Below are 9,157 nucleotides of genomic sequence, written 5' to 3'. Positions count from 1 at the left end.
AAGTAATGTCTAGTCTTATTTGGGTAAAAACAATGACTCTTGGGGATATCATAACTAATCTACTTTTTTCTTGGCAAAAGCACCCTAATGTATGTGGAGTAAGTGGGGATGGAGAGTGTGGGGGGGCGCTGATGTCTACAGCTTTCAAACATATAGTCTTCTCTACCCCACTCCCAATGGATCTCATTTATGCTCTGTGACTGAGTGGTACTCACATTGATTTCAATGAAAGTTGGAGTCCTAAGTCATTGTTGTGGCTTCCCATCTGTCCCCTGGCCCAGGAAGTCCTTCCGGCAGGTCTTGTTTGGAGGTCCACTCTGTTCCTGCAGCAGGGTCTCTCTGGCAAGTTCACTAACCTAAACCCTCAGAGACTAGCATCCTCCCTATTCTGGGCTTTTAGAATCGTCCAGATCCTCTCACACCATCTAAGAATCTGGAGAGCTAAACTCAGGGCCTCTCTTGTGCCCAGTTACCTCTTACCAACACATGTACCCTGCATGGCAGACTCTTTTCCCACTCCCTGCGGGAAGTGAAGGCAGAGAGGACAGGTGGCCAGGCAGCCTCCTCATGAGGGCTCAAGGGAGCAGAAAAGTAAGAATATTTTTTCTTCCTAAAGTATTTACCTAAATAACACAACACAGCAAGTCTCCTTTCAGGGATTTGGACCCTAGGGGTAGAAAAATCAAAGCAGCTTGAAAGTCCTGCCTTTCCCCTAGTGCTTTCCTATGTTTAATCTAATTCTCCTGTCTAGGCATATGAGAGACTATTATTCCAACCCCCGTTTCATTTAGCTAGGGCCTTGTTACTATTTTGGGGCAATGGAACAGAAGCAAAGTGACCTCAGCCACTTCTACATTGTGGTAGGGAAATATCCCTGAAGGATTCTTCAATATATTTCTCCCTTACCATGAGTGATCATGGAAACCTCGTGATAGTGGTGGAACCATGAGAAAGAAGCATCCTGGTTCATTCACTGAGTCACAGAAACACGGTTGTCTGGTGAGCTACCAGACCTTAGGGGACTGTCTGTAATTCAAAATTAAATGGAGACGTTTGAGACTTGTTGTTAGTGCAGCACATCATGACACAGCCTGACTATTATCCCCTCTTTCTCTTTGCACTCGTCCCAGAGCCAGAATGGGCTTCTTTCTTCTGTCTCAATATTCACATCTGTATCAAAGAGGCTCTGTGGAATAGGGATTAAGCAGGTAGAGTATTAACAACCTTTTGACTTTGGGGACGTCACTAACTTCCCACACCCCAGTTTCCTATCTGAAAATTGAAATATTAAATTCTTTATCTCATAAGATTCTTAAAGGTGTGTGTGGGTTTTATATGAAAAGTGCCTACAACAGTACTTGGTAGGCGGGCTGTGTTAACTATAACTGTTCCTACATTCTTTCTATGGAAACCGTTCATCTGGTCTTCCAGACCTTGCTTTCAAGCTGAATGACCTGCTAAGGAGGCTAAGTCTCTGCCACGTATCTGGGGAAAATAAAACTTCAAGATTAGAGAAAAAAAGAAAATTAAAATGCAACAGTTTGAATTTTTTTTTCAAATACTGTTGTTATTATCTACATACAGGAATCTGACATAAAAGCGTGGTAGGTAAATACTAGCTATTACTGATATTGTTTTAAATCCTATCCATGTACTGGTATCAGCCCTTGGCTCCTGGGTTGATGAGAGTTGACTCAGACACTGGCTGAGGCTGCATCTATAGGTGACAGACCTCTATGAATGCTGCTGAGAGGAAAGTAAAAGTAACTCAGAAATATTGTGATTTTCCCCAAATCACATGGATGACTCTGGAATCATTTGTCTCTTAACTTCTTTTCCATTAGGCAGATCCAGGCCCAGGCAAAGATGAGGCTAATAAGGCACTCATGTCGGGCACAAAATTCAAGGGAAATCCAAATCATCAGTAATCAAGGTAAATAATATGATATGTAATATTTTAAAAAGCACAAACTTCCACAGTGAGCCAGATATCAAAAATTTAAATAAAGGCTTGATGTACTAAGCAATACTGCAGCCTGAGGCAAAAGGAAAAATCAGTAATGCTAATCGTGTCTTTATATAAAATGTTGACATTTTGCTCATCATGGAGGCTTGGGCTTAATTTTGATTTTTTTCTCATACCTTGCATGAAAATATTATGTGTCTTGATTACTGAGGTCTGGGGCATTTCCTTACATTTTACATCTAGACCTGTGCTTTACCTCTCCTTAAGCTCGGCCCTTCAATTAAATCCTCCTTCACTATGAATATATAGACTTTTGCCTCTAAGTAATCATGTTGGGTTTAAACTAAGTCTCATAAAAAAAATCTGTTTCAGTCCTCAAGACATGCAGTTGGAGAGAAAAGTAGAAAAGAAAGAAAAGAATGAGTCCTCTCTGGCACTGTTATTTTAGAACACTGCAGGTAAGTTTTCAGAACGATAGATTATATCATTTCTTGAGCTCCCAAACAGCTCAGAAAGCTGGGTGCCCATTGTCCATCAAAAGAAAAAAGAAAATATAGCTCTCCTTGCATTTGGAGAAGCACACTGAACACATAACGGTCATGATTGATCTCTCCCTACATTCACTTTTGTGAACTGACTTATGCAGCCTCATAAGCTGTAACCAAGCTGTAAATTAACTCCTGGAACACAGGGAGATTCATTTAAGGTCTATAATCTTTGTTTTGCTGTAGGAAGAGTCTGGGGCTGGAGGACAGGGTTCTGCTTTTCAGCTCTAATGTGGGGGCCAGGAAAATGGGGAGAAAGTGTGAATATAATAAGGTAATTTCAGGCCCTCTTGTAATTGAAATTATGAGGATTGTTAGCTCTTAAACACCACCTAAGGCTGGAGTTCTCGCCCACTGGCCATGCTAATTATCTCTCCCCAGGCAGTGACTCAGAGTGGGCATGGGGGTGCTGAAACCTGGTTCACTGTTAGCATGACTCAAAGCACAGACTGGAATCAGTTACCCTCCTGGGTCCAGACAGAAACACAGGGAATGAAAGGAATTTAAAAGAGACTATAGAGAATTTGAGAAACTTAGCAGAAGTCCATGGGGGAAGGATAGGGGGAAAAATAGTTTCAAACACAGAGGGGAGCAATCCATAAGAGACTCAAATACAGAGGACAAACTGAGGGTTGATGGGGGGGGGGAGGGTGAGGGAGAGGGGAAAATGAGTGATGGGCATTGAAGAGGGCATTTGTTGGGATGAGCACTGGGTGTTGTATGTAAGGGATGAATCATGGGAATCTACTCCCAGAGCCAAGAGCACACTGTATATGCTCTATGTTAGCTGAATTAACAATAAATTGTATTTAAAAGATAAAAAATATTTAAAAAAATAAAAAAGACTACAGAGGGATGACCTCTAAGTTGCTAATACAATCATTGTTTCATATTTTAACATATGCACTATGTGTTTGTTCAACACATTTGCTCAGAGCTTGCTCTCATCAGGTGCTGTGCTGAATACTGAGGGTATGTTTCTCAGCAGACCCACAAAAGCCCTGCCTTCACAAAGCCTACAGTCTACCTGGGAGACAGATGATAATAAAATAATCATAGAAAGTGGAAGAAAAATTACAAAACATAGAAAGTGCTACAAAGAAAGGCATAAGACACCGTGAGAGTAGGTAACGCACCTGGACCTGGGCCGAGGGGTCAGAAATCATTTCTTGAAAGAAGTGGCATGTGAATAATATAAAGGATAAGAAAGGAGAGAGTGGGATCCTTTTGAAGTAAAAGGACTAGCATGCACCTAGCATGGTGGTTAGGACTAGGGACTCTCAAAGCAAGCCACTTGGGTACTATTAAACCATTCAGAAAGAAGGGGAGTAAAATTCAAGTTGAAATACTCCTTTGTTTGGTTAGTAAGGGGTACAGAACTGTTGAAACAGATCTGTTTGCTTCATTCAAAAGCCAGTGATTTCATTTAAAAAATTATTTATTTGTTTAAATTCCAGTTAGTTAACATACAGTGTAGTATTGGTTTCAGCAGTAGAACCCAGGGATTCTAGTTCTCATCCCAACAAGTGCCCTCCTTAATGCCCATCCCCCCACCCACCTCCCTTCCAGTGACCCTCAGTTTGTTCCCTATAGTCAAGAATCTCTTATGATTTTACTCTCTCTCTGTTTTTATCTTATTTTATTTTTTGTTCCATTCTCCTGTGTTCATCTGTTTTGTTTTGTAAATTCCACACGAGTGAAATCATGTGGTATTTATCTTTCTATGACTGACTTATTTCACTTAGCATAATACATTCTAGTTCCATCCATGTCATTACAAGTGCTAAGTCTTCATTCCTTTTTATGGCTGAGTAAAAGTCCATTCCATATATACTTATACCACAACTTCTCTATCAATCTCATCACTTGATGGACATTTGGGCTCTTTCCATAATTTGGCTATTGTTGATAGGACCGCTATAAACATTGGGGTGAATGTGCAACTTTGAATCAGCATTTTTGTACCTTTGGATAAACACCTAGTTGTGCAACTGCCTGGTTGTAGGGTAAAAAAATTAAAATTAAAAATTAAAAGTCAGTGGTTTTTGTACGCTTTCTATGTTCACTCTGAACAACGGGTAATTAGGAAAACATTCTGAGTATAGAAGATGACATCAGTATTATCTGTTAAGGATGAGGAAATCCATCTCAAATTCTTATTATTATTATTTTTTATAAATTTTTTTCAACGTTTATTTATTTTTGGGACAGAGAGAGACAGAGCATGAACGGGGGAGGGGCAGAGAGAGAGGGAGACACAGAATCAGAAACAGGCTCCAGGCTCCGAGCCATCAGCCCAGAGCCTGACGCGGGGCTCGAACTCACGGACCGCGAGATCGTGACCTGGCTGAAGTCGGACGCTTAACCGACTGCGCCACCCAGGCGCCCCGTCAAATTCTTATTATTTTTGACTGAGCTTCTGTGAAAATCCACAGAGAAAGCCCTATCTCCCTGCTGATTCTGTAAAATCCCAATATCCAGTAAGGTTGGCATTCTGAACCTCTCCCAAGCCTACAAGAGTGAAATAAGATCATGTTTTTCCATGCTGACACCAACAGTTCTTGGCATCAAAATTGGAAATGTGTTTTGTAACTCAAAATGATCTCTGCCTATATTATACCCTGGATTCTCATGCATGGCTGTGTCTGTGTCTCTGGGTTTTTCTGGACTCATATCTGGGGATAGATTTCTGGATAGAATGCACATTTCTGTGTCTGGATTACAAGTATCATGTTGAATGTATTTTTTAAGAACTTTTTTGGGAACTGCTGACTTCCTATGTAATGAGTAATGAACATTTTCACACTATAATATTTTGTTAATAGGATTCACATCAGATATTAAATCCTCTGCTGGAGAAAATGGCTCTTTTCTGAAGAGAAAAGAGGCAGGTTAGCATAGAAAGGGGAGATAGAAATGTTAGCTTTGGAGTCAGACGTACTTGGCCTAAAATTCTAATTTTTTCCCTTTATGTATGTATTTCTTTATTCATTCAAGAAAAACTTATGAAAACCCTATCACATGTCAGTTGCTGTCATTGGCACTGAAAATATAGCAGGAAACAAAAGAAATGAAAAGCCCTGCTTTCATGAAGCTTATATTCTCATACAGAGACAGAAAACAACAAATAAGTAAATGTGTTTTGTGTGCATAATATGTGTCAATTAGATGGTGATACAGACATGCGTTGTGATCATGGCAAGAGTCTTAAAACTCTGTAACATTGGTATATCATTTTCTCCAATGTACAGATAAGGGAGACATAAAATCCCCAAAGATTATGACATGGATGAGGCAGTTTTCCCCTCAGAATGCTAAGGTGGTAGAACACCTCCCCGAGAATGTGACATTTCATCAAGGTTCTGAAGGATGGTGGAGAGACAATAGTTCTTGGGGGAGCTCAAAAGCATTTTGGAGGAAGAGTAAATGGTGGAAGGAAATCAGCCGACAGATTCCAGAAAGAGCAAAATGGTCACTGTGGTTAATGAAGGAAAGAGTTGCAGAATACAGTTTGAGCAGTCATGGGGGGGGGGGGTCAATCTGTTAGAAAACTGCTCATTAAGCATAATTTCTCTTTATTTTTTTCGAAAGAAATAAAAAGAAAACTAACCAACTCCCAAAAAACCACAATGATTTTACTGTACTAGTCTCTGGTCCCAAATTTAATGTTTTCCCCTTTACACTAAACTGTCCCCGCACTCCTAAACCATTGAGGATAATCCAGGAATGAGGAAGTCTCTTTGGCTTGTCCCTAGTACTTACTCCTTCCATACTAATCACCAAGGAAAATATTATAGTCTTAAGAAACATGCTTGTAATCCAAAGTACTCAGGGGTCGAAGGGAATTTTAAGAACCATTGGCTCAGTTGTGATCATGTGATATTCAGCATCACATCCTACTCATATTGCAAGACATCACTCATTTATCAAGTAAAATTTATTAGAAATGTTTCTTGTGGAACACTCGGAGAACAAGTTACTTGCAATCCAAGGTTTTAATGTATACGTTTAAATTTCAGCTTCATTGAGTTTTAATTGCCATATAAAATTGTAAGATATCTAAAGAGTGCGATGTGGTGATTTGATATATGTATACACTCTGAAAGGATCCCTCCCCTCACCATCCAATTAATTAGCCCATCCATCATCTCACATATTTATCTTTTTTTCCAAGGGGGGGCTGCATACATTTAGTTCTCTCTTAGCAAATTTCAAATATACAATATAATGTTATAGCTATAGTCGCCCTGTTTTACATGAGATCCTCAAACCTTATTCAACTCATAGCTGAGAGTTTACACCCTTTTACCAGACGTTTCCTATCTCCCCCACCCTCCCAGCCCCTGACAACCACTTTTCTACTGTTTCTGAGTTTGACTTCTTCTTCTTTTTAAGATTCCACCCATAAGTGCACTATATGAATTTCATATGTATTTCTTATGTAATTTATGTTCCTTCGGCGTGTTAAAAAACAAAATTCACAGGGATAACAGGTACAGCATAGGGAATATAGTCAATGGCATTGTAATAGTGTTGTGTGGTGACAGATGGCAGCTGTACTTGGGGTGAGCAGAGCATAACATATAGTCGAACCCCTATGTTGTACACAGGAAACTAATGGAACATTGTGTGTCAACTGTGCTTCAATTAAAAAAAAAAGAAAAAAAATGAGCTGAACAAATTACAAAGATCTTCTTGGCTTTATTCAGTGATTCATTCATCAGGCAACATCCAATCTAGTAGAGAGAAAGGAGCTCTAAGGAGCTATACAAATTGAAAGACTTTTATAGGCAGAAGGAGTGGGAACAGGGAAGTTACAGTAGGCACAAAAGCAGTTTGGTTATTGCAAGGTTACTTTCCTGTAGGGGATGGCAGGGGTCTACGAGATGGATCATGGTAAAACCTTGGATTGCATGTGACTTGTTCCGCGAGTGTTCTGCAAGACGAGAAAACACTTCTAATAAATTTTAACTTGACAAACGAGTTGATTTCTTGCAATGTGAGTAATACGTGATGCCAATTGCTACATGATCACAACTGAGCCAATGATTCTTCTCTCTCTCTCTCTCTCTCTCTCTCTCTCTCTCTCTCTCTCTGCCTGCGAGATGATGGGTGATTGTCTCCCATGCTTGGATGATCGGTCTCAGGCTGCGGTGTTTGGCAGAAATCAGTGACTTTTCAGAATCATTGGAAGATGTCCCAAACTGGCACTAGTGTATTTTTTTTTTTGTCAGTTCAAAGCACCTCTGGATGGTCCTTTGCTTTTCCATGAGTACGCTTAGGAATGCTTTGCTTCATTCTAGGTCAGGCTGCCTGCAGATATAGACCCTTTCCTCTGCTGCCTTATTGCCAGTTATATTAAATACAGTATGTGACCAGAGTTTACTAATAGTGCACTATAGTCAACATCCGTGCAAGCATATACAATGGTCCCCATGCAAAAAAAGATTCCATTGAGTCAATAGATAACAGTGATTCCGTTATGGTAGTGAAAATTGTCCTACACGATAACCCTCCTCTCTCTTGTCTCCCTCACACCAGCCACGAAAGTTTTCAAAGGTAAATGTGGGTTAATTTGCTTATTTTTCTTTATATTTTGTATTTTCTTTATTATTTTGTATTATAATCATTTTGTAAGAATATTTTTGGGTTGTGGAACAAATCATCTGAGTCTCCACTTTTTCTCATGAGGAAATTTGCTTTGATATACAAGCACTTTGCATTACAAGCATGCTTCAGGATGAATTATGCTTGCAAAAACGAGGTTTTACTGTACCTAACTGGTGCTGGTCAGGCGATTTCTTTTTTAAAAGTGTTTTTATTTATTTTGAGAGACAGAGAGAGAGAGAGAGAGAGAGAGAGAGAGAGAGAGAGAAAACATGAATGGGGCAGTGGCAGTGAGGGAGGGAGAGAGAGAATCCCAAGCAGACTCCACACTGTCAGCACAGAGCCCCATCCAGGGCTGCAACTCACAAGCCATAAGATCATGACCTGAGTCGAAATCAAGAGTCAGACACTTAACCGACTGAGCCACCCAGGGGCTCCTATGGTGATTTCTGATTGACTGGTTTAAGATTCCATTTCTGGGGGCGCCTGGGTGGCTCAGTCGGTTAAGCAACCAACTTCAGCTCAGGTCATGATCTTACAGTCTGTGAGTTCAAGCGCCGCATCAGGCTCTGTGCTGACGGCTCAGAGCCTGGAGCTTGCTTCGGATTCTGTGTCTCCCTCTCTCTCTGCCCCTCCCCTGCTCATGCTCTGTCTCTCAAAAATAAATAAAAACTTAAAAAAAAAAGATTCCATTTCTGGGAAAGACAAAATTGTAATTAAGTCTCAGTTTGGTGATGTAGAGCTTAGCATAAACAAGTCCATTTATGGTCCGTGGTTTTAACCGTAACAAGAGAAATCTGAAAATCAGGGAGTAACTAAAAATATTCTCTTATGTTTTAATGGCACCCATTATTTACTGATGAGGTTGGTATTATGAATCCATTGGGAAATAATCAGAAAAATTGTGATCAGAATATCATCATTTCTAGGATGTTTGTGTTGGATGTGATTTGGTCTGTAGACAGCACCTTTTTTTCTAATCCTTTGCCCAAAATTTATTTGGGAGGTCACACCTAAGCATGTGATCAGCCAGCTGTAA

The sequence above is a fragment of the Felis catus genome, chromosome B1 (genome assembly GCF_018350175.1).
Source record: "Felis catus isolate Fca126 chromosome B1, F.catus_Fca126_mat1.0, whole genome shotgun sequence".
Taxonomy (NCBI): Eukaryota; Metazoa; Chordata; class Mammalia; order Carnivora; family Felidae; genus Felis; species Felis catus.
This window is presented reverse-complemented; position numbering follows the sequence as displayed.